At 45.7% G+C, this 21743-nt stretch overlaps 13 non-coding genes across 13 annotated transcripts; all 13 read left to right on the forward strand.

The window, feature by feature from the left end:
* Positions 1–5179: 5179 nt before the first annotated feature.
* Positions 5180–5295, forward strand: Trnal-caa. The gene is made up of 2 exons: positions 5180–5217; positions 5250–5295. It is a non-coding gene; the product is annotated as a tRNA-Leu (tRNA).
* Positions 5296–5997: 702 nt separating this feature from the next.
* Trnal-caa lies at positions 5998–6113 on the forward strand. Its single transcript has 2 exons — positions 5998–6035; positions 6068–6113. It is a non-coding gene; the product is annotated as a tRNA-Leu (tRNA).
* Positions 6114–6815: 702 nt separating this feature from the next.
* On the forward strand, positions 6816–6931 carry Trnal-caa. The gene is made up of 2 exons: positions 6816–6853; positions 6886–6931. It is a non-coding gene; the product is annotated as a tRNA-Leu (tRNA).
* A 702-nt stretch (positions 6932–7633) lies between these two features.
* On the forward strand, positions 7634–7749 carry Trnal-caa. Its single transcript has 2 exons — positions 7634–7671; positions 7704–7749. It is a non-coding gene; the product is annotated as a tRNA-Leu (tRNA).
* A 702-nt stretch (positions 7750–8451) lies between these two features.
* On the forward strand, positions 8452–8567 carry Trnal-caa. The gene is made up of 2 exons: positions 8452–8489; positions 8522–8567. It is a non-coding gene; the product is annotated as a tRNA-Leu (tRNA).
* A 702-nt stretch (positions 8568–9269) lies between these two features.
* Trnal-caa lies at positions 9270–9385 on the forward strand. The gene is made up of 2 exons: positions 9270–9307; positions 9340–9385. It is a non-coding gene; the product is annotated as a tRNA-Leu (tRNA).
* A 702-nt stretch (positions 9386–10087) lies between these two features.
* Positions 10088–10203, forward strand: Trnal-caa. Its single transcript has 2 exons — positions 10088–10125; positions 10158–10203. It is a non-coding gene; the product is annotated as a tRNA-Leu (tRNA).
* A 702-nt stretch (positions 10204–10905) lies between these two features.
* On the forward strand, positions 10906–11021 carry Trnal-caa. The gene is made up of 2 exons: positions 10906–10943; positions 10976–11021. It is a non-coding gene; the product is annotated as a tRNA-Leu (tRNA).
* Positions 11022–11723: 702 nt separating this feature from the next.
* On the forward strand, positions 11724–11839 carry Trnal-caa. Its single transcript has 2 exons — positions 11724–11761; positions 11794–11839. It is a non-coding gene; the product is annotated as a tRNA-Leu (tRNA).
* A 702-nt stretch (positions 11840–12541) lies between these two features.
* On the forward strand, positions 12542–12657 carry Trnal-caa. Its single transcript has 2 exons — positions 12542–12579; positions 12612–12657. It is a non-coding gene; the product is annotated as a tRNA-Leu (tRNA).
* Positions 12658–13359: 702 nt separating this feature from the next.
* Trnal-caa lies at positions 13360–13475 on the forward strand. The gene is made up of 2 exons: positions 13360–13397; positions 13430–13475. It is a non-coding gene; the product is annotated as a tRNA-Leu (tRNA).
* Positions 13476–14177: 702 nt separating this feature from the next.
* On the forward strand, positions 14178–14293 carry Trnal-caa. The gene is made up of 2 exons: positions 14178–14215; positions 14248–14293. It is a non-coding gene; the product is annotated as a tRNA-Leu (tRNA).
* A 6885-nt stretch (positions 14294–21178) lies between these two features.
* Trnal-caa lies at positions 21179–21294 on the forward strand. The gene is made up of 2 exons: positions 21179–21216; positions 21249–21294. It is a non-coding gene; the product is annotated as a tRNA-Leu (tRNA).
* Positions 21295–21743: the final 449 nt, after the last annotated feature.

Raw genomic sequence — 21743 nt, forward strand, 5'->3', positions numbered from 1 at the left:
TGTGGGTAAACAAGAACTTAGCGCGTCTCCGGGAGGACTCTCCGGCGAGACGCACATGCAGGTTGCTGTAGCAGGGCAACCTTCCCAGGAGACCTGTGTCGATTCTCCGATGCCTCTTTCTGCGGAAAAAGTCGCAAGCGTCGGGAGGAACAAAAAGAAATTCCAACCGAACTTGAATGTACCACGCAGCAAACACAAACTGCAAGCCCTCTCGGATGCGACCGATGGTGATGGCCACTCTCCACCAGCTGGTTCACGAATGGATTGGTTTGCCGGTGACGATGATCACGTTAATTTAAAGTAGCTCCGTCAATTCCATGGCGCAAGCGTACAAGTTCCTGAGTGTTAATGTTAACAGGATCACGTCTGAATTGAAACTTGCAGTCTTTAGGCAGTTCGTATATGAGTCTGCCGCTGATATACTTCTATTGCAGGAATTCCTTGTTCCCGATCTGGTCATTCCCGGTTTCCACTGTATTACCAATGTTGCCTTCGAACTTAGCACTGGTACAGCCATTCTCGTGCGTGAAGGCATCCCCGTCTCAGACGTTGAAACACTGGAGTCGGGGCGTGGCATATGCTGCAAAATATTCGGCGTCACTCTCGTGAACCTGTACGCGCCCTCAGGGAGTGGACACAGGTTCGCAAGGACCGAGTTCTTTAAAGATGAACTAATTTACCTGCTTCGTAAAAATCCAACTGCCTTAATTTTAGGAGGAGATTTTAACTGTGTTGTACATCAAAAAGATCAGCGGCCGCATTTTAACTATTGTAAGGAGCTTCATGATCTGGTTTTACGCATGAATCTAAAGGATACGTGGGAACTCCTTCACCCTACCCTTGTGAAATTTACATACTTCACTTCCACCTCGAGTAGCCGCCTCGACAGAATATATGTGTCTTCTCAGCTCGGAGAACATGTTGTTGACTCGGAGGTCATTCCCGTCCCATGTAGTGATCACTGCGCCTACGCCGCCATTATACAATTGGACAGACAACCCACCAAACGTTTCAGAAGTCACTGGATGTTCAATATTTCCCACCTTCAGGACGCCGATCTCGAGGTACTTGTCACACGGACTTGGACTTTTTGTCTTCGCTCTGTCAATAGATACCGTACGAAAGTAGAGTGGTGGACGTCCTTTGCTAAACCAAAGTTGCGTCGGACTTTGATTTCGTACTGTAATACGCAAGCAAGGGATGCAAAGAGGACCACCGAATTTTACTATTCGATTTTAAGGGAGCTCTACGACAAATCTGGCGTCAATAATATTTACACGGCTCAAATAAAGCAAATTAAGGCTAAGATGCTCAGTATCAAACGTCAACAACTAGAAGGATTAAAAATCAAGTCAAAAGTCAACTCTTTTGTTCAATCTGAGACAACTTCCATGTATCATCTTATTAAGCATCAGATGAACCGTAGACGCTTATTTATAGACGAACTGATAACTGATCACGGGGAACTTCTCACTCGGCAACCTGACATAGTCACGGCAATCCAGAGCTATTATCACGGCCTGTACTCGGACTTCCCAACCAATGATGGCTTGACTGCTACTGTACTCCAGTTGCTGGACACGTCTGTTACTGAGGATGATAATCGTGACTTTCTGGCTGCGTTTAGTGTCGAGGAGACTTTAGAACTTATTGTTAAGTCGCCAGCTAACAAAGCCCCAGGACTGGACGGCCTTCCCAAGGAGTTTTATCTTCGGTATTGGGATGTAATTGGTGTTACTTTTACAGAAATTTTAAATGAAATCATTGCTGGGGCGCCTGTTCCTGGTGCGATGAAGGAGGGTAAAATTGTCCTTGTTCCCAAACGCAGAGGGTGTAAGCGATTTGATAATCTGCGTCCGCTCACCCTGCTCAATTTTGACTACAAAACCATAGCCAGAGCTGTTAACACCCGAATGTCTCCGCTCATTCACAAAGTTGTCCGGCGGCACCAGGCCTGCGTGCCTGGACGGAATGCCATGTCTGCGATGTCTGAAATTCGGGACCTCATCTCCATTGCCTCAGTCACCAACCTGAATTGTGCGCTGCTTTTTCTAGACTTTCATAAAGCCTTTGATCATGTGAACCACCGATACCTTTTTCACATAATGGACAAAATAGGACTCGAGGCAGGGGTGATAACAGTCCTTCGCAATTTGATATCTGGTATATCAGCGAGGATACAAGTCAATGGACAGCTGACGCAACCGATATCCATTCAGCGGGGTGTCCCCCAGGGCAGTCCACTCTCTATGTCACTTTTTGTGCTGTCACTGGAACCCTTCCTTCGGTCTCTTTATCACCAGTTGTCAGGAGTGTCAATCTCCGGTCACACATTCATAGTCCGTGCGTACGCTGACGATGTTGCCGTACTGTTACGCAGTGACGACGAGGTGATCCGTATTAAACGGGCGATCGACCAATATAGTGAAGTGTCTGGAGCACAACTACGTGACCGGAAATGTAAAGTGCTCGATATCAGGGGTTTCGAGAGCTTAACTATACCGTGGGCGCATGTTGTGGAATCTCACAAACTACTAGGCATCACCTTGAATAGGTGCCTTCTCAAAATGGCGGCCTCCAATTGGAAGTCAGTGACGCATCTGATACAAGGTACCATTGTCGAATGTCGCTGGCGTGCTGTGAACATTGTCGAAAAAATCAGGATTCTCAATACCTACGTCTTCTCCAAGGCGTATTATGTTGCACAGTTCTTTCCCATTCCCAAGCTTCAGGCCAGAAAGATCATGCAGGTTGCCAATCAATTCATCTGGAAGGGAAACATATTTAAATTGTCCTCCGATACGCTGGCCAAGTCGAGAACTACTGGTGGGCTTGAGTTAGTTAACATCGCCGGGAAGGCAATGGCCTTGTACATCAAGCGGACCACGACTTTACTCCATGACAGCCACTGCACTGTTACTCAAAACTTGTTCCTCACAGTGCGTCCAGCGAGTGTGCGACCACCGATTGACGTCGGAAAAATCCATTACAAATTGAAACACATCAGAGAATTTTTCCTTCATGTTAGTTATGCAGATGTGGGTGTTCTACAGCGACGACCACTGTCAACTCGGGACTTGCAACGTGAGTGGGAAAAGTCGGCGGCCCCAAATACAATAGAACAGAAGTATCCGACTACCGACTGGACAACGGTGTGGGCCAACGTCAGCTTAAAAGTACACTCTTCGGATGTTACTTCAACCTGGTACAGGGTGGTAAATAACACGATTGCCACCAATGAAAAGCTACATGCAATTGGGTTAAGTGACACAAATCTCTGTCTCTGTTGTGGGCTCATCGATTCTCTGATCCATCGGTTTACCTGCGGTGGCCATGCCCTGAATTGGCGATGGGTCAAGCAGAGGATCGCCGTCCTCTCAAGGAGCGCGGAAGACAATCTGAAGCTGGATATCCTACTGCGACCCGACAAAAAGTTTTACCCTGCCACGAAAAACAATACGGTAATGTGGATCCTGGGGCACTATGTTAACTATATCATTAATGTTCGTGGAGAGGACGATTTTATTAGTTTTCTAACCTACATGGAGCTGGCATACTGGAAAATTCAATGTGTCACTGACAGTAAAAAATTATTCGGCAACATGATGGACATCACTTTTGAGAAACATGGCATAGGCTGACCACATTGGACGATGGAAGCCAGTCAAGAAGCAATGTATTCTGTTTTATTTCTATATTTCTTTTTTATTAAGTTATACTTTCTGTTATACCTGGTCCATGTATTTCTTTTCAATAGTCTCCCTCTCCTTGTTGCTTATTCATGACAATTTCACACCTCTAATGGAAGAGGAATGTCTTTGGATATGGACCAATACACACAAACGACACACAACAAAGAAATAATGTTTATTTATAAATGTGTCAGCACTATATACCTCGGAGCAGAGGGTTAACAACTCTAACCGACAAAATAATTATATAACAGCAAAGATAAGACACAAAGGTTTATAACAAGTGTCTGCTTAAAGGAGGGCATCGGGGATGGGTGGGGGGAGCCATCGCGGGCAGGCCTCGGGTTTCGACCCCTGCCCGCCTTGTCTCCACCTGCCAGGACCTGACCACTCTCCGTTTGCTTCACACAAGAGTTTCGGCTAGCGCGTTCGGCTGTTAGCCGAAAGATTGGTAGTTCGAGAAAAAAAAAAAAAAAAAAAAAAAAAAAAAAAAAAAAAAAAAAAAAAGTGGCGCAATTGGTTAGCGCACGGTACTTATAAGGCAGTAGCCGTGAGCAATGCCGGGGTTGTGAGTTCGAGCCTCACCTGGGGCATACTTTTAATTCTTAGCAGCTGTCTCTGACAGCAACAGGAGGCTAGGTAAAAAAAAAATAAAAAAAAGAAAAAAAAAAAAAAAAAAAAAAGCGGCCTAAGGCGCCAGACTCAAGGAAAAACCTTGGCTGCAGTAGCAGCTAGAGCCTTCTGGTCCTCGAATGAGGGCGTGGGTTCGAATCCCACTCCTGACACAGATTTTGTCGCTGCTCTGGAGCACCCTGTGTATCATTGAGATCCTTTGTAAAGTGCAACAGCACGATTCTGGCCGTGTTCTCCTAAGTGAAACCAAAAATTTGTATCAAACACAAGCGCACCTACGGCAACCAAACTGTTTCTTCGGTAGTGTGAGCTACAAACAGAGAGTGTTGGTTGTAAATACGACGTTCCCTCGTGAGGTTACTTCCGCGCCACAGCCGCAAACACGTCAAAAGGGACACTTGTGGTATGAAAACGACTCTTGTCTGGAGATGCAGAGTGCTAACGACAGTGTGAGGAAACAGTGCAGGCTGACCAGTACATCCTCTGTACAATAACAGTCGCTGATGAATTACAGAGAGCTCGAAATAAATTCATATACTCAAAATATTACTTTATGGAGATTACAACGTGACCAAAACTTGAGATATTATTCGACAGATAGACCTCTGCATTCTGTCTAATCTCTGATGTCTGTAACAGACGACTTAGTTTCGAACAAAATGTATTGAGTGCCGTGATTATACGGATTTGAGAAACTCTTTTGGTGGTACATTCTGCGCTATATTTGTGCGGCTGCACCTGGCGAACGTGTAACGGGTGCAGAACTCATGCCGGTGTACTGTGGCAACGTGGATGCGACAATTACATCAACTGTAAGTTCTCTAATAGAACAAACGAGGATCATCAAATCAAGTGTCAGGATGGCCGAGCGGTCTAAGGCGCCAGACTCAAGGAAAAACGTTGGCTGCAGTAGCAGCTAGAGCCTTCTGGTCCTCGAATGAGGGCGTGGGTTCGAATCCTACTCCTGACACAGATTTTGTCGCTTCTCTGGAGCACCCTGTGTATCATTGAGATCCTTTGTAAAGTGCAACAGCACGATTCTGGCCGTGTTCTCCTAAGTGAAACCAAATATTTGTATCAAACACAAGCGCACCTACGGCAACCAAACTGTTTCTTCGGTAGTGTGAGCTACAAACAGAGAGTGTTGGTTGTAAATACGACGTTCCCTCGTGAGGTTACTTCCGCGCCACAGCCGCAAACACGTCAAAAGGGACACTTGTGGTATGAAAACGACTCTTGTCTGGAGATGCAGAGTGCTAACGACAGTGTGAGGAAACAGTGCAGGCTGACCAGTACATCCTCTGTACAATAACAGTCGCTGATGAATTACAGAGAGCTCGAAATAAATTCATATACTCAAAATATTACTTTATGGAGATTACAACGTGACCAAAACTTGAGATATTATTCGACAGATAGACCTCTGCATTCTGTCTAATCTCTGATGTCTGTAACAGACGACTTAGTTTCGAACAAAATGTATTGAGTGCCGTGATTATACGGATTTGAGAAACTCTTTTGGTGGTACATTCTGCGCTATATTTGTGCGGCTGCACCTGGCGAACGTGTAACGGGTGCAGAACTCATGCCGGTGTACTGTGGCAACGTGGATGCGACAATTACATCAACTGTAAGTTCTCTAATAGAACAAACGAGGATCATCAAATCAAGTGTCAGGATGGCCGAGCGGTCTAAGGCGCCAGACTCAAGGAAAAACCTTGGCTGCAGTAGCAGCTAGAGCCTTCTGGTCCTCGAATGAGGGCGTGGGTTCGAATCCCACTCCTGACACAGATTTTGTCGCTTCTCTGGAGCACCCTGTGTATCATTGAGATCCTTTGTAAAGTGCAACAGCACGATTCTGGCCGTGTTCTCCTAAGTGAAACCAAAAATTTGTATCAAACACAAGCGCACCTACGGCAACCAAACTGTTTCTTCGGTAGTGTGAGCTACAAACAGAGAGTGTTGGTTGTAAATACGACGTTCCCTCGTGAGGTTACTTCCGCGCCACAGCCGCAAACACGTCAAAAGGGACACTTGTGGTATGAAAACGACTCTTGTCTGGAGATGCAGAGTGCTAACGACAGTGTGAGGAAACAGTGCAGGCTGACCAGTACATCCTCTGTACAATAACAGTCGCTGATGAATTACAGAGAGCTCGAAATAAATTCATATACTCAAAATATTACTTTATGGAGATTACAACGTGACCAAAACTTGAGATATTATTCGACAGATAGACCTCTGCATTCTGTCTAATCTCTGATGTCTGTAACAGACGACTTAGTTTCGAACAAAATGTATTGAGTGCCGTGATTATACGGATTTGAGAAACTCTTTTGGTGGTACATTCTGCGCTATATTTGTGCGGCTGCACCTGGCGAACGTGTAACGGGTGCAGAACTCATGCCGGTGTACTGTGGCAACGTGGATGCGACAATTACATCAACTGTAAGTTCTCTAATAGAACAAACGAGGATCATCAAATCAAGTGTCAGGATGGCCGAGTGGTCTAAGGCGCCAGACTCAAGGAAAAACCTTGGCTGCAGTAGCAGCTAGAGCCTTCTGGTCCTCGAATGAGGGCGTGGGTTCGAATCACACTCCTGACACAGATTTTGACGCTTCTCTGGAGCACCCTGTGTATCATTGAGATCCTTTGTAAAGTGCAACAGCACGATTCTGGCCGTGTTCTCCTAAGTGAAACCAAAAATTTGTATCAAACACAAGCGCACCTACGGCAACCAAACTGTTTCTTCGGTAGTGTGAGCTACAAACAGAGAGTGTTGGTTGTAAATACGACGTTCCCTCGTGAGGTTACTTCCGCGCCACAGCCGCAAACACGTCAAAAGGGACACTTGTGGTATGAAAACGACTCTTGTCTGGAGATGCAGAGTGCTAACGACAGTGTGAGGAAACAGTGCAGGCTGACCAGTACATCCTCTGTACAATAACAGTCGCTGATGAATTACAGAGAGCTCGAAATAAATTCTTATACTCAAAATATTACTTTATGGAGATTACAACGTGACCAAAACTTGAGATATTATTCGACAGATAGACCTCTGCATTCTGTCTAATCTCTGATGTCTGTAACAGACGACTTAGTTTCGAACAAAATGTATTGAGTGCCGTGATTATACGGATTTGAGAAACTCTTTTGGTGGTACATTCTGCGCTATATTTGTGCGGCTGCACCTGGCGAACGTGTAACGGGTGCAGAACTCATGCCGGTGTACTGTGGCAACGTGGATGCGACAATTACATCAACTGTAAGTTCTCTAATAGAACAAACGAGGATCATCAAATCAAGTGTCAGGATGGCCGAGCGGTCCAAGGCGCCAGACTCAAGGAAAAACCTTGGCTGCAGTAGCAGCTAGAGCCTTCTGGTCCTCGAATGAGGGCGTGGGTTCGAATCCCACTCCTGACACAGATTTTGTCGCTTCTCTGGAGCACCCTGTGTATCATTGAGATCCTTTGTAAAGTGCAACAGCACGATTCTGGCCGTGTTCTCCTAAGTGAAACCAAAAATTTGTATCAAACACAAGCGCACCTACGGCAACCAAACTGTTTCTTCGGTAGTGTGAGCTACAAACAGAGAGTGTTGGTTGTAAATACGACGTTCCCTCGTGAGGTTACTTCCGCGCCACAGCCGCAAACACGTCAAAAGGGACACTTGTGGTATGAAAACGACTCTTGTCTGGAGATGCAGAGTGCTAACGACAGTGTGAGGAAACAGTGCAGGCTGACCAGTACATCCTCTGTACAATAACAGTCGCTGATGAATTACAGAGAGCTCGAAATAAATTCATATACTCAAAATATTACTTTATGGAGATTACAACGTGACCAAAACTTGAGATATTATTCGACAGATAGACCTCTGCATTCTGTCTAATCTCTGATGTCTGTAACAGACGACTTAGTTTCGAACAAAATGTATTGAGTGCCGTGATTATACGGATTTGAGAAACTCTTTTGGTGGTACATTCTGCGCTATATTTGTGCGGCTGCACCTGGCGAACGTGTAACGGGTGCAGAACTCATGCCGGTGTACTGTGGCAACGTGGATGCGACAATTACATCAACTGTAAGTACTCTAATAGAACAAACGAGGGTCATCAAATCAAGTGTCAGGATGGCCGAGCGGTCTAAGGCGCCAGACTCAAGGAAAAACCTTGGCTGCAGTAGCAGCTAGAGCCTTCTGGTCCTCGAATGAGGGCGTGGGTTCGAATCCCACTCCTGACACAGATTTTGTCGCTTCTCTGGAGCACCCTGTGTATCATTGAGATCCTTTGTAAAGTGCAACAGCACGATTCTGGCCGTGTTCTCCTAAGTGAAACCAAAAATTTGTATCAAACACAAGCGCACCTACGGCAACCAAACTGTTTCTTCGGTAGTGTGAGCTACAAACAGAGAGTGTTGGTTGTAAATACGACGTTCCCTCGTGAGGTTACTTCCGCGCCACAGCCGCAAACACGTCAAAAGGGACACTTGTGGTATGAAAACGACTCTTGTCTGGAGATGCAGAGTGCTAACGACAGTGTGAGGAAACAGTGCAGGCTGACCAGTACATCCTCTGTACAATAACAGTCGCTGATGAATTACAGAGAGCTCGAAATAAATTCATATACTCAAAATATTACTTTATGGAGATTACAACGTGACCAAAACTTGAGATATTATTCGACAGATAGACCTCTGCATTCTGTCTAATCTCTGATGTCTGTAACAGACGACTTAGTTTCGAACAAAATGTATTGAGTGCCGTGATTATACGGATTTGAGAAACTCTTTTGGTGGTACATTCTGCGCTATATTTGTGCGGCTGCACCTGGCGAACGTGTAACGGGTGCAGAACTCATGCCGGTGTACTGTGGCAACGTGGATGCGACAATTACATCAACTGTAAGTTCTCTAATAGAACAAACGAGGATCATCAAATCAAGTGTCAGGATGGCCGAGCGGTCTAAGGCGCCAGACTCAAGGAAAAACCTTGGCTGCAGTAGCAGCTAGAGCCTTCCGGTCCTCGAATAAGGGCGTGGGTTCGAATCCCACTCCTGACACAGATTTTGTCGCTTCTCTGGAGCACCCTGTGTATCATTGAGATCCTTTGTAAAGTGCAACAGCACGATTCTGGCCGTGTTCTCCTAAGTGAAACCAAAAATTTGTATCAAACACAAGCGCACCTACGGCAACCAAACTGTTTCTTCGGTAGTGTGAGCTACAAACAGAGAGTGTTGGTTGTAAATACGACGTTCCCTCGTGAGGTTACTTCCGCGCCACAGCCGCAAACACGTCAAAAGGGACACTTGTGGTATGAAAACGACTCTTGTCTGGAGATGCAGAGTGCTAACGACAGTGTGAGGAAACAGTGCAGGCTGACCAGTACATCCTCTGTACAATAACAGTCGCTGATGAATTACAGAGAGCTCGAAATAAATTCATATACTCAAAATATTACTTTATGGAGATTACAACGTGACCAAAACTTGAGATATTATTCGACAGATAGACCTCTGCATTCTGTCTATTCTCTGATGTCTGTAACAGACGACTTAGTTTCGAACAAAATGTATTGAGTGCCGTGATTATACGGATTTGAGAAACTCTTTTGGTGGTACATTCTGCGCTATATTTGTGCGGCTGCACCTGGCGAACGTGTAACGGGTGCAGAACTCATGCCGGTGTACTGTGGCAACGTGGATGCGACAATTACATCAACTGTAAGTTCTCTAATAGAACAAACGAGGATCATCAAATCAAGTGTCAGGATGGCCGAGCGGTCTAAGGCGCCAGACTCAAGGAAAAACCTTGGCTGCAGTAGCAGCTAGAGCCTTCTGGTCCTCGAATGAGGGCGTGGGTTCGAATCCCACTCCTGACACAGATTTTGTCGCTTCTCTGGAGCACCCTGTGTATCATTGAGATCCTTTGTAAAGTGCAACAGCACGATTCTGGCCGTGTTCTCCTAAGTGAAACCAAAAATTTGTATCAAACACAAGCGCACCTACGGCAACCAAACTGTTTCTTCGGTAGTGTGAGCTACAAACAGAGAGTGTTGGTTGTAAATACGACGTTCCCTCGTGAGGTTACTTCCGCGCCACAGCCGCAAACACGTCAAAAGGGACACTTGTGGTATGAAAACGACTCTTGTCTGGAGATGCAGAGTGCTAACGACAGTGTGAGGAAACAGTGCAGGCTGACCAGTACATCCTCTGTACAATAACAGTCGCTGATGAATTACAGAGAGCTCGAAATAAATTCATATACTCAAAATATTACTTTATGGAGATTACAACGTGACCAAAACTTGAGATATTATTCGACAGATAGACCTCTGCATTCTGTCTAATCTCTGATGTCTGTAACAGACGACTTAGTTTCGAACAAAATGTATTGAGTGCCGTGATTATACGGATTTGAGAAACTCTTTTGGTGGTACATTCTGCGCTATATTTGTGCGGCTGCACCTGGCGAACGTGTAACGGGTGCAGAACTCATGCCGGTGTACTGTGGCAACGTGGATGCGACAATTACATCAACTGTAAGTTCTCTAATAGAACAAACGAGGATCATCAAATCAAGTGTCAGGATGGCCGAGCGGTCTAAGGCGCCAGACTCAAGGAAAAACCTTGGCTGCAGTAGCAGCTAGAGCCTTCTGGTACTCGAATGAGGGCGTGGGTTCGAATCCCACTCCTGACACAGATTTTGTCGCTTCTCTGGAGCACCCTGTGTATCATTGAGATCCTTTGTAAAGTGCAACAGCACGATTCTGGCCGTGTTCTCCTAAGTGAAACCAAAAATTTGTATCAAACACAAGCGCACCTACGGCAACCAAACTGTTTCTTCGGTAGTGTGAGCTACAAACAGAGAGTGTTGGTTGTAAATACGACGTTCCCTCGTGAGGTTACTTCCGCGCCACAGCCGCAAACACGTCAAAAGGGACACTTGTGGTATGAAAACGACTCTTGTCTGGAGATGCAGAGTGCTAACGACAGTGTGAGGAAACAGTGCAGGCTGACCAGTACATCCTCTGTACAATAACAGTCGCTGATGAATTACAGAGAGCTCGAAATAAATTCTTATACTCAAAATATTACTTTATGGAGATTACAACGTGACCAAAACTTGAGATATTATTCGACAGATAGACCTCTGCATTCTGTCTAATCTCTGATGTCTGTAACAGACGACTTAGTTTCGAACAAAATGTATTGAGTGCCGTGATTATACGGATTTGAGAAAATCTTTTGGTGGTACATTCTGCGCTATATTTGTGCGGCTGCACCTGGCGAACGTGTAACGGGTGCAGAACTCATGCCGGTGTACTGTGGCAACGTGGATGCGACAATTACATCAACTGTAAGTTCTCTAATAGAACAAACGAGGATCATCAAATCAAGTGTCAGGATGGCCGAGCGGTCTAAGGCGCCAGACTCAAGGAAAAACCTTGGCTGCAGTAGCAGCTAGAGCCTTCTGGTCCTCGAATGAGGGCGTGGGTTCGAATCCCACTCCTGACACAGATTTTGTCGCTTCTCTGGAGCACCCTGTGTATCATTGAGATCCTTTGTAAAGTGCAACAGCACGATTCTGGCCGTGTTCTCCTAAGTGAAACCAAAAATTTGTATCAAACACAAGCGCACCTACGGCAACCAAACTGTTTCTTCGGTAGTGTGAGCTACAAACAGAGAGTGTTGGTTGTAAATACGACGTTCCCTCGTGAGGTTACTTCCGCGCCACAGCCGCAAACACGTCAAAAGGGACACTTGTGGTATGAAAACGACTCTTGTCTGGAGATGCAGAGTGCTAACGACAGTGTGAGGAAACAGTGCAGGCTGACCAGTACATCCTCTGTACAATAACAGTCGCTGATGAATTACAGAGAGCTCGAAATAAATTCATATACTCAAAATATTACTTTATGGAGATTACAACGTGACCAAAACTTGAGATATTATTCGACAGATAGACCTCTGCATTCTGTCTAATCTCTGATGTCTGTAACAGACGACTTAGTTTCGAACAAAATGTATTGAGTGCCGTGATTATACGGATTTGAGAAACTCTTTTGGTGGTACATTCTGCGCTATATTTGTGCGGCTGCACCTGGCGAACGTGTAACGGGTGCAGAACTCATGCCGGTGTACTGTGGCAACGTGGATGCGACAATTACATCAACTGTAAGTTCTCTAATAGAACAAACGAGGATCATCAAATCAAGTGTCAGGATGGCCGAGCGGTCTAAGGCGCCAGACTCAAGGAAAAACCTTGGCTGCAGTAGCAGCTAGAGCCTTCTGGTCCTCGAATGAGGGCGTGGGTTCGAATCCCACTCCTGACACAGATTTTGTCGCTTCTCTGGAGCACCCTGTGTATCATTGAGATCCTTTGTAAAGTGCAACAGCACGATTCTGGCCGTGTTCTCCTAAGTGAAACCAAAAATTTGTATCAAACACAAGCGCACCTACGGCAACCAAACTGTTTCTTCGGTAGTGTGAGCTACAAACAGAGAGTGTTGGTTGTAAATACGACGTTCCCTCGTGAGGTTACTTCCGCGCCACAGCCGCAAACACGTCAAAAGGGACACTTGTGGTATGAAAACGACTCTTGTCTGGAGATGCAGAGTGCTAACGACAGTGTGAGGAAACAGTGCAGGCTGACCAGTACATCCTCTGTACAATAACAGTCGCTGAAGAATTACAGAGAGCTCGAAATAAATTCATATACTCAAAATATTACTTTATGGAGATTACAACGTGACCAAAACTTGAGATATTATTCGACAGATAGACCTCTGCATTCTGTCTAGTCTCTGATGTCTGTAACAGACGACTTAGTTTCGAACAAAATGTATTGAGTGCCGTGATTATACGGATTTGAGAAACTCTTTTGGTGGTACATTCTGCGCTATATTTGTGCGGCTGCACCTGGCGAACGTGTAACGGGTGCAGAACTCATGCCGGTGTACTGTGGCAACGTGGATGCGACAATTACATCAACTGTAAGTTCTCTAATAGAACAAACGAGGATCATCAAATCAAGTGTCAGGATGGCCGAGCGGTCTAAGGCGCCAGACTCAAGGAAAAACCTTGGCTGCAGTAGCAGCTAGAGCCTTCTGGTCCTCGAATGAGGGCGTGGGTTGGAATCCCACTCCTGACACAGATTTTGTCGCTTCTCTGGAGCACCCTGTGTATCATTGAGATCCTTTGTAAAGTGCAACAGCACGATTCTGGCCGTGTTCTCCTAAGTGAAACCAAAAATTTGTATCAAACACAAGCACACCTACGGCAACCAAACTGTTTCTTCGGTAGTGTGAGCTACAAACAGAGAGTGTTGGTTGTAAATACGACGTTCCCTCGTGAGGTTACTTCCGCGCCACAGCCGCAAACACGTCAAAAGGGACACTTGTGGTATGAAAACGACTCTTGTCTGGAGATGCAGAGTGCTAACGACAGTGTGAGGAAACAGTGCAGGCTGACCAGTACATCCTCTGTACAATAACAGTCGCTGATGAATTACAGAGAGCTCGAAATAAATTCATATACTCAAAATATTACTTTATGGAGATTACAACGTGACCAAAACTTGAGATATTATTCGACAGATAGACCTCTGCATTCTGTCTAATCTCTGATGTCTGTAACAGACGACTTAGTTTCGAACAAAATGTATTGAGTGCCGTGATTATACGGATTTGAGAAACTCTTTTGGTGGTACATTCTGCGCTATATTTGTGCGGCTGCACCTGGCGAACGTGTAACGGGTGCAGAACTCATGCCGGTGTACTGTGGCAACGTGGATGCGACAATTACATCAACTGTAAGTTCTCTAATAGAACAAACGAGGATCATCAAATCAAGTGTCAGGATGGCCGAGCGGTCTAAGGCGCCAGACTCAAGGAAAAACCTTGGCTGCAGTAGCAGCTAGAGCCTTCTGGTCCTCGAATGAGGGCGTGGGTTCGAATCCCACTCCTGACACAGATTTTGTCGCTTCTCTGGAGCACCCTGTGTATCATTGAGATCCTTTGTAAAGTGCAACAGCACGATTCTGGCCGTGTTCTCCTAAGTGAAACCAAAAATTTGTATCAAACACAAGCGCACCTACGGCAACCAAACTGTTTCTTCGGTAGTGTGAGCTACAAACAGAGAGTGTTGGTTGTAAATACGACGTTCCCTCGTGAGGTTACTTCCGCGCCACAGCCGCAAACACGTCAAAAGGGACACTTGTGGTATGAAAACGACTCTTGTCTGGAGATGCAGAGTGCTAACGACAGTGTGAGGAAACAGTGCAGGCTGACCAGTACATCCTCTGTACAATAACAGTCGCTGATGAATTACAGAGAGCTCGAAATAAATTCATATACTCAAAATGTTACTTTATGGAGATTACAACGTGACCAAAACTTGAGATATTATTCGACAGATAGACCTCTGCATTCTGTCTAATCTCTGATGTCTGTAACAGACGACTTAGTTTCGAACAAAATGTATTGAGTGCCGTGATTATACGGATTTGAGAAACTCTTTTGGTGGTACATTCTGCGCTATATTTGTGCGGCTGCACCTGGCGAACGTGTAACGGGTGCAGAACTCATGCCGGTGTACTGTGGCAACGTGGATGCGACAATTACATCAACTGTAAGTTCTCTAATAGAACAAACGAGGATCATCAAATCAAGTGTCAGGATGGCCGAGCGGTCCGAGTCGCGCCTGAGACACCATGCTGATCGGACGTATTAAGTGCTCCGCTCCGACACGTGTTTACAAGTCGTGATTACAACTTAACTTTCTCTTTGACCGTGACGTGTTCTGATTTTGTGTATATTTATCTCGAGTTTGATTTTCGTTTTTGTGTTATTCTAGCGGTTCAACCGCTAGCTATTGTTTGCAATGTCCAGGTTATTTCCGCGAAAGTGTACACTCCGTTTTGATTTCGACAAGTCTACCCGTTATGTGCAGCCTAGTTCCTTGGAAATACATGATTGGATTGTGGATGTTATTGGGATTACCTCTGATCAAGTGCACTCTGCGTATTATGATACCAAGCAATATTGTTTCTTTGTAAAATTGCTGAATCCTGTGTTACTGGAAAAGATTATGACGACACACGGAGGGAGAGCTGTTTTTCGGCACCGGGACGAGTCTGTAAGTACTGTGCTCATTTCCAATGCCGACGTAGAGTATACCAATGTGCGTATCTTTCACTTACCCCCTGAAGTGGAAAATTGTTATCTGAAGGAGGTTCTGTCTAAATTCGGGGATATCAAGCAGATTCGAAACGAACGGTGGTCGAACCAGCACAGGTTACAATGTTACAGTGGCGTCCGATCTGTAGAAATGCATATAAAGCAGAATATACCCTCCCATATTACCGTTTGTGACTATAGGGCTCACGTTACTTACAGTGGCCAACCTCCCACATGCCATATCTGTAATGAAAGTGGTCACTTGCGTCAGGACTGCCCCAGGCGAATGTTTGTGCTAAAGAATTCGCTGCAGCAGCGTAAACGGCTTACGTTGGCAGATGTAGTGGCCGATAAACCTATGATAGAGCGTGAGGTCCCTAGTTCTGACGTACCTTCGGAAGAGCTAAAAGAAATTCGCCCTGAAGAGTTTCCGGCTCTGGTTAGGAGAGATAATGGTGCTAAGCCACCGGCGAGAGTCGATGCCACGACTAATAAGAGGCGTCGAACTTGTGAAAGCCGTGACTCTGATGATGACACATTCAGTACGCATGAGACCGCGGAACCGGACGCCCGGGGAACCGCTTCGGACGCCAAAGTTATAACCGGTTCAGCGATTGTGGCCGATTTTTCTCCCGCAAATTCAAGCGCCGATACTTCCGTAGATGCCGTTCAGTCACCACAGGCTCATGTCTCAGAACTTCCGCAAAAGCACACTCAGGAAGGCCAGCAAGTAGGTGTGGCGCACGTGTCTGCTGGAAGTACACACATAGAGGCTCGCTGTGATGATATACAAACAATGTCTCCAAGCGCGGAAGGTACACAACACGTGGCAGCCGCTCCGGCCCTGGCCTCAGAACAACACGAATGTCAACAACTCCGCGACGGTATACAAACACAGCAGCCCGGGACTGTCAGTGACAACAAACAGCTTCGGGCAGCGAGTATTGCCAAACAAGCTGATAGTGACAGTGGTGGCTCAGCTGATCGCTCGCCAGAGGGTTCGGCGCATCCGTTCCCGGCGCAAGATTTGTCAGGAGAGAAGCTTGACATCACCCAAGACCCTCCCACGCCTCCGACTGCAGCGGTGCTACACAGTGTCCGTCACAGGATCCGAGTGCCGCCCAATGTTAATGCTGTTCGGAAAAAGAGTAAAAACAAAGACGCAAGAGAACAACTCAGTGACGTTCCAGACACGAATTCCGCGGCCGCTACTAAGATGGAATGGCATGAAGATGTGGACAATTAAAAGCAGTTGATCCCTCTTTCTCTCAGACGTCCTCTTATTATGTCACAGGCCTATACGATCACGACCCTCAATATTAATAAAATCAGATCAGAAGTGAAACTGAATGCATTAAAACAATATCTGTATGAGTCAGGCACTGATATAGCACTTTTGCAGGAGGTGTCCATGCCACTTTTTACTCTTCCTGGGTTTGTCGGAATTACGAATTTTTCCCCAGAAACGACCGTGGGGACCGCAATCTTAATTAGAGAAGGTATTCCAGTTACTGAGATTGACAAATTGGAATCGGGTAGAGGGGTGGGGATCACCGTTTACGGCGTCACCATCATCAACTTGTACGCACCTTCTGGCAATACCTATAGAGCAGAACGAGCTACATTTTTTCGGGAACATATACTTTATTTATTTAGGAAAAATCCCCGACACCTTATCATTGGTGGTGATTTTAATTGTGTCTTATCCCGGAAAGATCAGTCCCCAAATTTTAATTATTCGTCTGAATTAAAGCGCCTCGTGACCGGCCTCAAACTTAAAGATGCGTGGGAAATTCGGTACCCGACGTTGGTACGCTTCACTCACATCGTCGCGAATTCCTGTAGCAGAATCGACAGGATTTATGTTTCCGACGTTTTCGAGAATGATTTATTAAAAGTAGAGACGATCCCCTCCAGTTTCTCCGATCACAGTGGTGTCATCGCGTGCCTGAAATTACTTCCACAACCCACACGATGGTATAAAAATCAATGGAACCTGAATGTGTCTTTGTTAACGGATGTTGAGCTGGAGGAGGGGGTGCGTCGAGCTTGGGAGCAGTGCTTGCGCGCTACTAACAAATTTCGTAGCACTATAGAGTGGTGGACTCTGCTGGCAAAGCCGAAACTGCGAAATGTCATCATGTACTTCGGGATTGAAAGGGCGGCGGAGATAAAAAAGACGATGGAATTTTATTACACAATCTTACGGGACCTGTATGATCGTGCAGACGCGACGACCACCAGAATCGACGACATTCGGAAAATAAAGGCAAAATTAATCAGTCTGAAGAGGATGCAACTGGACGGCCTTAAGATAAAATCTAAAGTGACGTCGGTCAGAGATGATGAAGCAGCCGCTCTGTACCACCTCGTCAAACATACAAAGAACAGGAGGCGGACTTTTATTGATGCCCTGAAACTCGAGGATGGAAGAACGATTGACACTCAGCGAGAGATTGTCAAAGCTCTGCACGACTATTTTGTCAACACCTACGCATCAGCGGCTCTACACGACGACTGCTCTGATGGACTGTTTAGCGCCTTTTCATCTACCGTAACACGGGAAGAAAATGACTCCATCTCGTTAGCCTTCAGTAATAAAGATGTTTTGGAGGTTGTCTGCAGTTCGCCACTTAAGAAATCCCCTGGCCCTGATGGCTTACCAGTTGAATTTTACAAGCACTATTGGCACATCATCGGGGACAAAATTACTCAAGTCGTGAACGAAGTCTTGCAAGGAACGTCTGTCCCACTCGTCTTTAAGGAATGTAAAATTGTGCTTCTCCCTAAAAACAGAGGTACTAAAACTATCACCAATTTCCGACCCATATCGTTATTAAACTCTGATTATAAGATCGTGGCTCGCGCAATTAACGTGAGACTCATGCCACTCACTGCTAAAATCATTGGCCACCAGCAGACATGTGCCTTTAGACGAACAATTCTGCAAACGGCTGCTTTTTACAGAGATGTCATTGCTTTAACGAACGCTAGTAATATGAAATGTGGGCTGATCTTTCTCGATTTTTTTAAAGCTTTTGATCTCGTAAATCACGCGTACCTCCTCGAGACTATGCAAAGATTGGGTTTCTCTCGGAACACGATTGACATGATTAAAAACGTGGCCATGGGAATCACGGCAAAACTTTCTGTCAACTCACAACTGACGCGACCAATACAAATCAACAGAGGGGTTCCACAAGGGAGCCCCTTGTCCATGTTGCTTTTTGTACTCTCCCTTGAACCTCTGTTACAACAGTTGCAGACGAAACTCACTGGGATTACAATTTCTGGGGTAAAAAGTGTAATCGGAGCCTATGCCGACGATGTGGGTGTGGTGATTCGCAATGTCGATGATGTCACCGTATTAGCGGCTGAACTTCGGAAATACTGTCTGGCGTCAGGGGCGCAGTTAAATGAACAAAAAAGCAAATTTCTGAACCTCTCTGGCCTCCAGCATTTGCGTGTTGATTATGCTACACAAGTCAGCGTACACAAGGCTCTGGGGATCATGTTGACGGCGTCCTCTCTAAAGATGATAGCGGCTAACTGGCGGGATGTAGCACGTAAAATAAATGGTGCCCTAATTGATAATTACCATCGTAGCCTCAACCAATTTGATCGTATTCAACTTATCAACGCCTGTATTTTATCAAAGGCGTATTACATGGCGCAGCTTCTGCCGCTCCCTGCAGTAATTGCTAGAAATATTATGTCGAAGATAACAAATTTTATTTGGCGCGGGGAAATTTGTCGCGTATCTGCCAAAACTGCAACACTCCACCCCCTAAACGGAGGGATGGGCTTAGTCGACGTCAAGAAAAAGGCAGCAGCTCTCTATGTTACACGGACGGTCTCTATCATTAACAATTACCCATCGGGCATTACGGCGCAATTATTCACTGCCGTCAGGCCGCAGAGTCTTGACCCCCCGCTGAACATTCAGACCATCAGTTACAAGCTCAAACACATCCGAGATTATTACTTTGCACGCAGCTACATCGGTCAAGAACTCTTACATTCTCGACATTTAGCGGCTCCAGCAATATTGGCATACTGGCGACAACACGAAGGACCGAATCCAATTGTTACGAAGTACAGTGGCGTCAACTGGGATATAGTATGGCGTAATGTCAGCTCCAGTGTCCTTACTTCAGCCTCTCGAACTGCATGGTACAAGGCAATCAATGATGTGATTGGCACCAATGAGAGGCTACATAAAATCGGACTCAGTGATACAACTCTCTGCCATAGCTGTCAACTGGTGGATACAGTTCTGCACCGTTATACCTGCGGCGAACGTGCACGAAATTGGGGCTGGCTGAGAGAAAAAATAGCCATTGTTACCAGGACTACAACCGCCAACATCCCCTCAACTATGTTGTCTCGACCCGACGTGCGATTTTATCCACCGGCGAAAAATAACGTAGTTATGTGGTTGCTGGGCAACTATTCCAGCTATGTTTTTAATAAACTTGGTGGTGACGATCCCTTGGAATTCAAGATGTTTATGGAAATCGAATTCGCGAAAACCTGCAGCTATCCCAATCATGGCAACATTTTCGGCAATATGCTTAAAATAATATTTAATAGAATGGGCATAGGGTAAGATATATGCGTCTAAAGGGGTGGGCCCAGGCCGCGGGACTCCAGTAGTGCCGCGAAGAGGCCCCACTGCTTCTGTCTCGTGTCCTGCCTCCCACACCCCCCTAACTACCACCACTCACAGACTCCACTCCAGTACACCGGAAACTGAGAACAATTCTTGTGTTAGCCTCGGAGCAATTTTTTTCTAATTTTCACCAGAAGCTATGAGAGACCAGCAAAGAAGAGTGTTTTAGTTTAAAAAATAATACGAAAAAAAAAAAAAAAAGCGGTCTAAGGCGCCAGACTCAAGGAAAAACCTTGGCTGCAGTAGCAGCTAGAGCCTTCTGGTCCTCGAATGAGGGCGTGGGTTCGAATCCCACTCCTGACACAGATTTTGTCGCTTCTCTGGAGCACCCTGTGTATCATTGAGATCCTTTGTAAAGTGCAACAGCACGATTCTGGCCGTGTTCTCCTAAGTGAAACCAAAAATTTGTATCAAACACAAGCGCACCTACGGCAACCAAACTGTTTCTTCGGTAGTGTGAGCTACAAACAGAGAGTGTTGGTTGTAAATACGACGTTCCCTCGTGAGGTTACTTCCGCGCCACAGCCGCAAACACGTCAAAAGGGACACTTGTGGTATGAAAACGACTCTTGTCTGGAGATGCAGAGTGCTAACGACAGTGTGAGGAAACAGTGCAGGCTGACCAGTACATCCTCTGTACAATAACAGTCGCTGATGAATTACAGAGAGCTCGAAATAAATTCATATACTCAAAATATTACTTTATGGAGATTACAACGTGACCAAAACTTGAGATATTATTCGACAGATAGACCTCTGCATTCTGTCTAATCTCTGATGTCTGTAACAGACGACTTAGTTTCGAACAAAATGTATTGAGTGCCGTGATTATACGGATTTGAGAAACTCTTTTGGTGGTACATTCTGCGCTATATTTGTGCGGCTGCACCTGGCGAACGTGTAACGGGTGCAGAACTCATGCCGGTGTACTGTGGCAACGTGGATGCGACAATTACATCAACTGTAAGTTCTCTAATAGAACAAACGAGGATCATCAAATCAAGTGTCAGGATGGCCGAGCGGTCTAAGGCGCCAGACTCAAGGAAAAACCTTGGCTGCAGTAGCAGCTAGAGCCTTCTGGTCCTCGAATGAGGGCGTGGGTTCGAATCCCACTCCTGACACAGATTTTGTCGCTTCTCTGGAGCACCCTGTGTATCATTGAGATCCTTTGTAAAGTGCAACAGCACGATTCTGGCCGTGTTCTCCTAAGTGAAACCAAAAATTTGTATCAAACACAAGCGCACCTACGGCAACCAAACTGTTTCTTCGGTAGTGTGAGCTACAAACAGAGAGTGTTGGTTGTAAATACGACGTTCCCTCGTGAGGTTACTTCCGCGCCACAGCCGCAAACACGTCAAAAGGGACACTTGTGGTATGAAAACGACTCTTGTCTGGAGATGCAGAGTGCTAACGACAGTGTGAGGAAACAGTGCAGGCTGACCAGTACATCCTCTGTACAATAACAGTCGCTGATGAATTACAGAGAGCTCGAAATAAATTCATATACTCAAAATATTACTTTATGGAGATTACAACGTGACCAAAACTTGAGATATTATTCGACAGATAG

The sequence above is a fragment of the Schistocerca piceifrons genome, unplaced genomic scaffold (genome assembly GCF_021461385.2).
Source record: "Schistocerca piceifrons isolate TAMUIC-IGC-003096 unplaced genomic scaffold, iqSchPice1.1 HiC_scaffold_1764, whole genome shotgun sequence".
Taxonomy (NCBI): Eukaryota; Metazoa; Arthropoda; class Insecta; order Orthoptera; family Acrididae; genus Schistocerca; species Schistocerca piceifrons.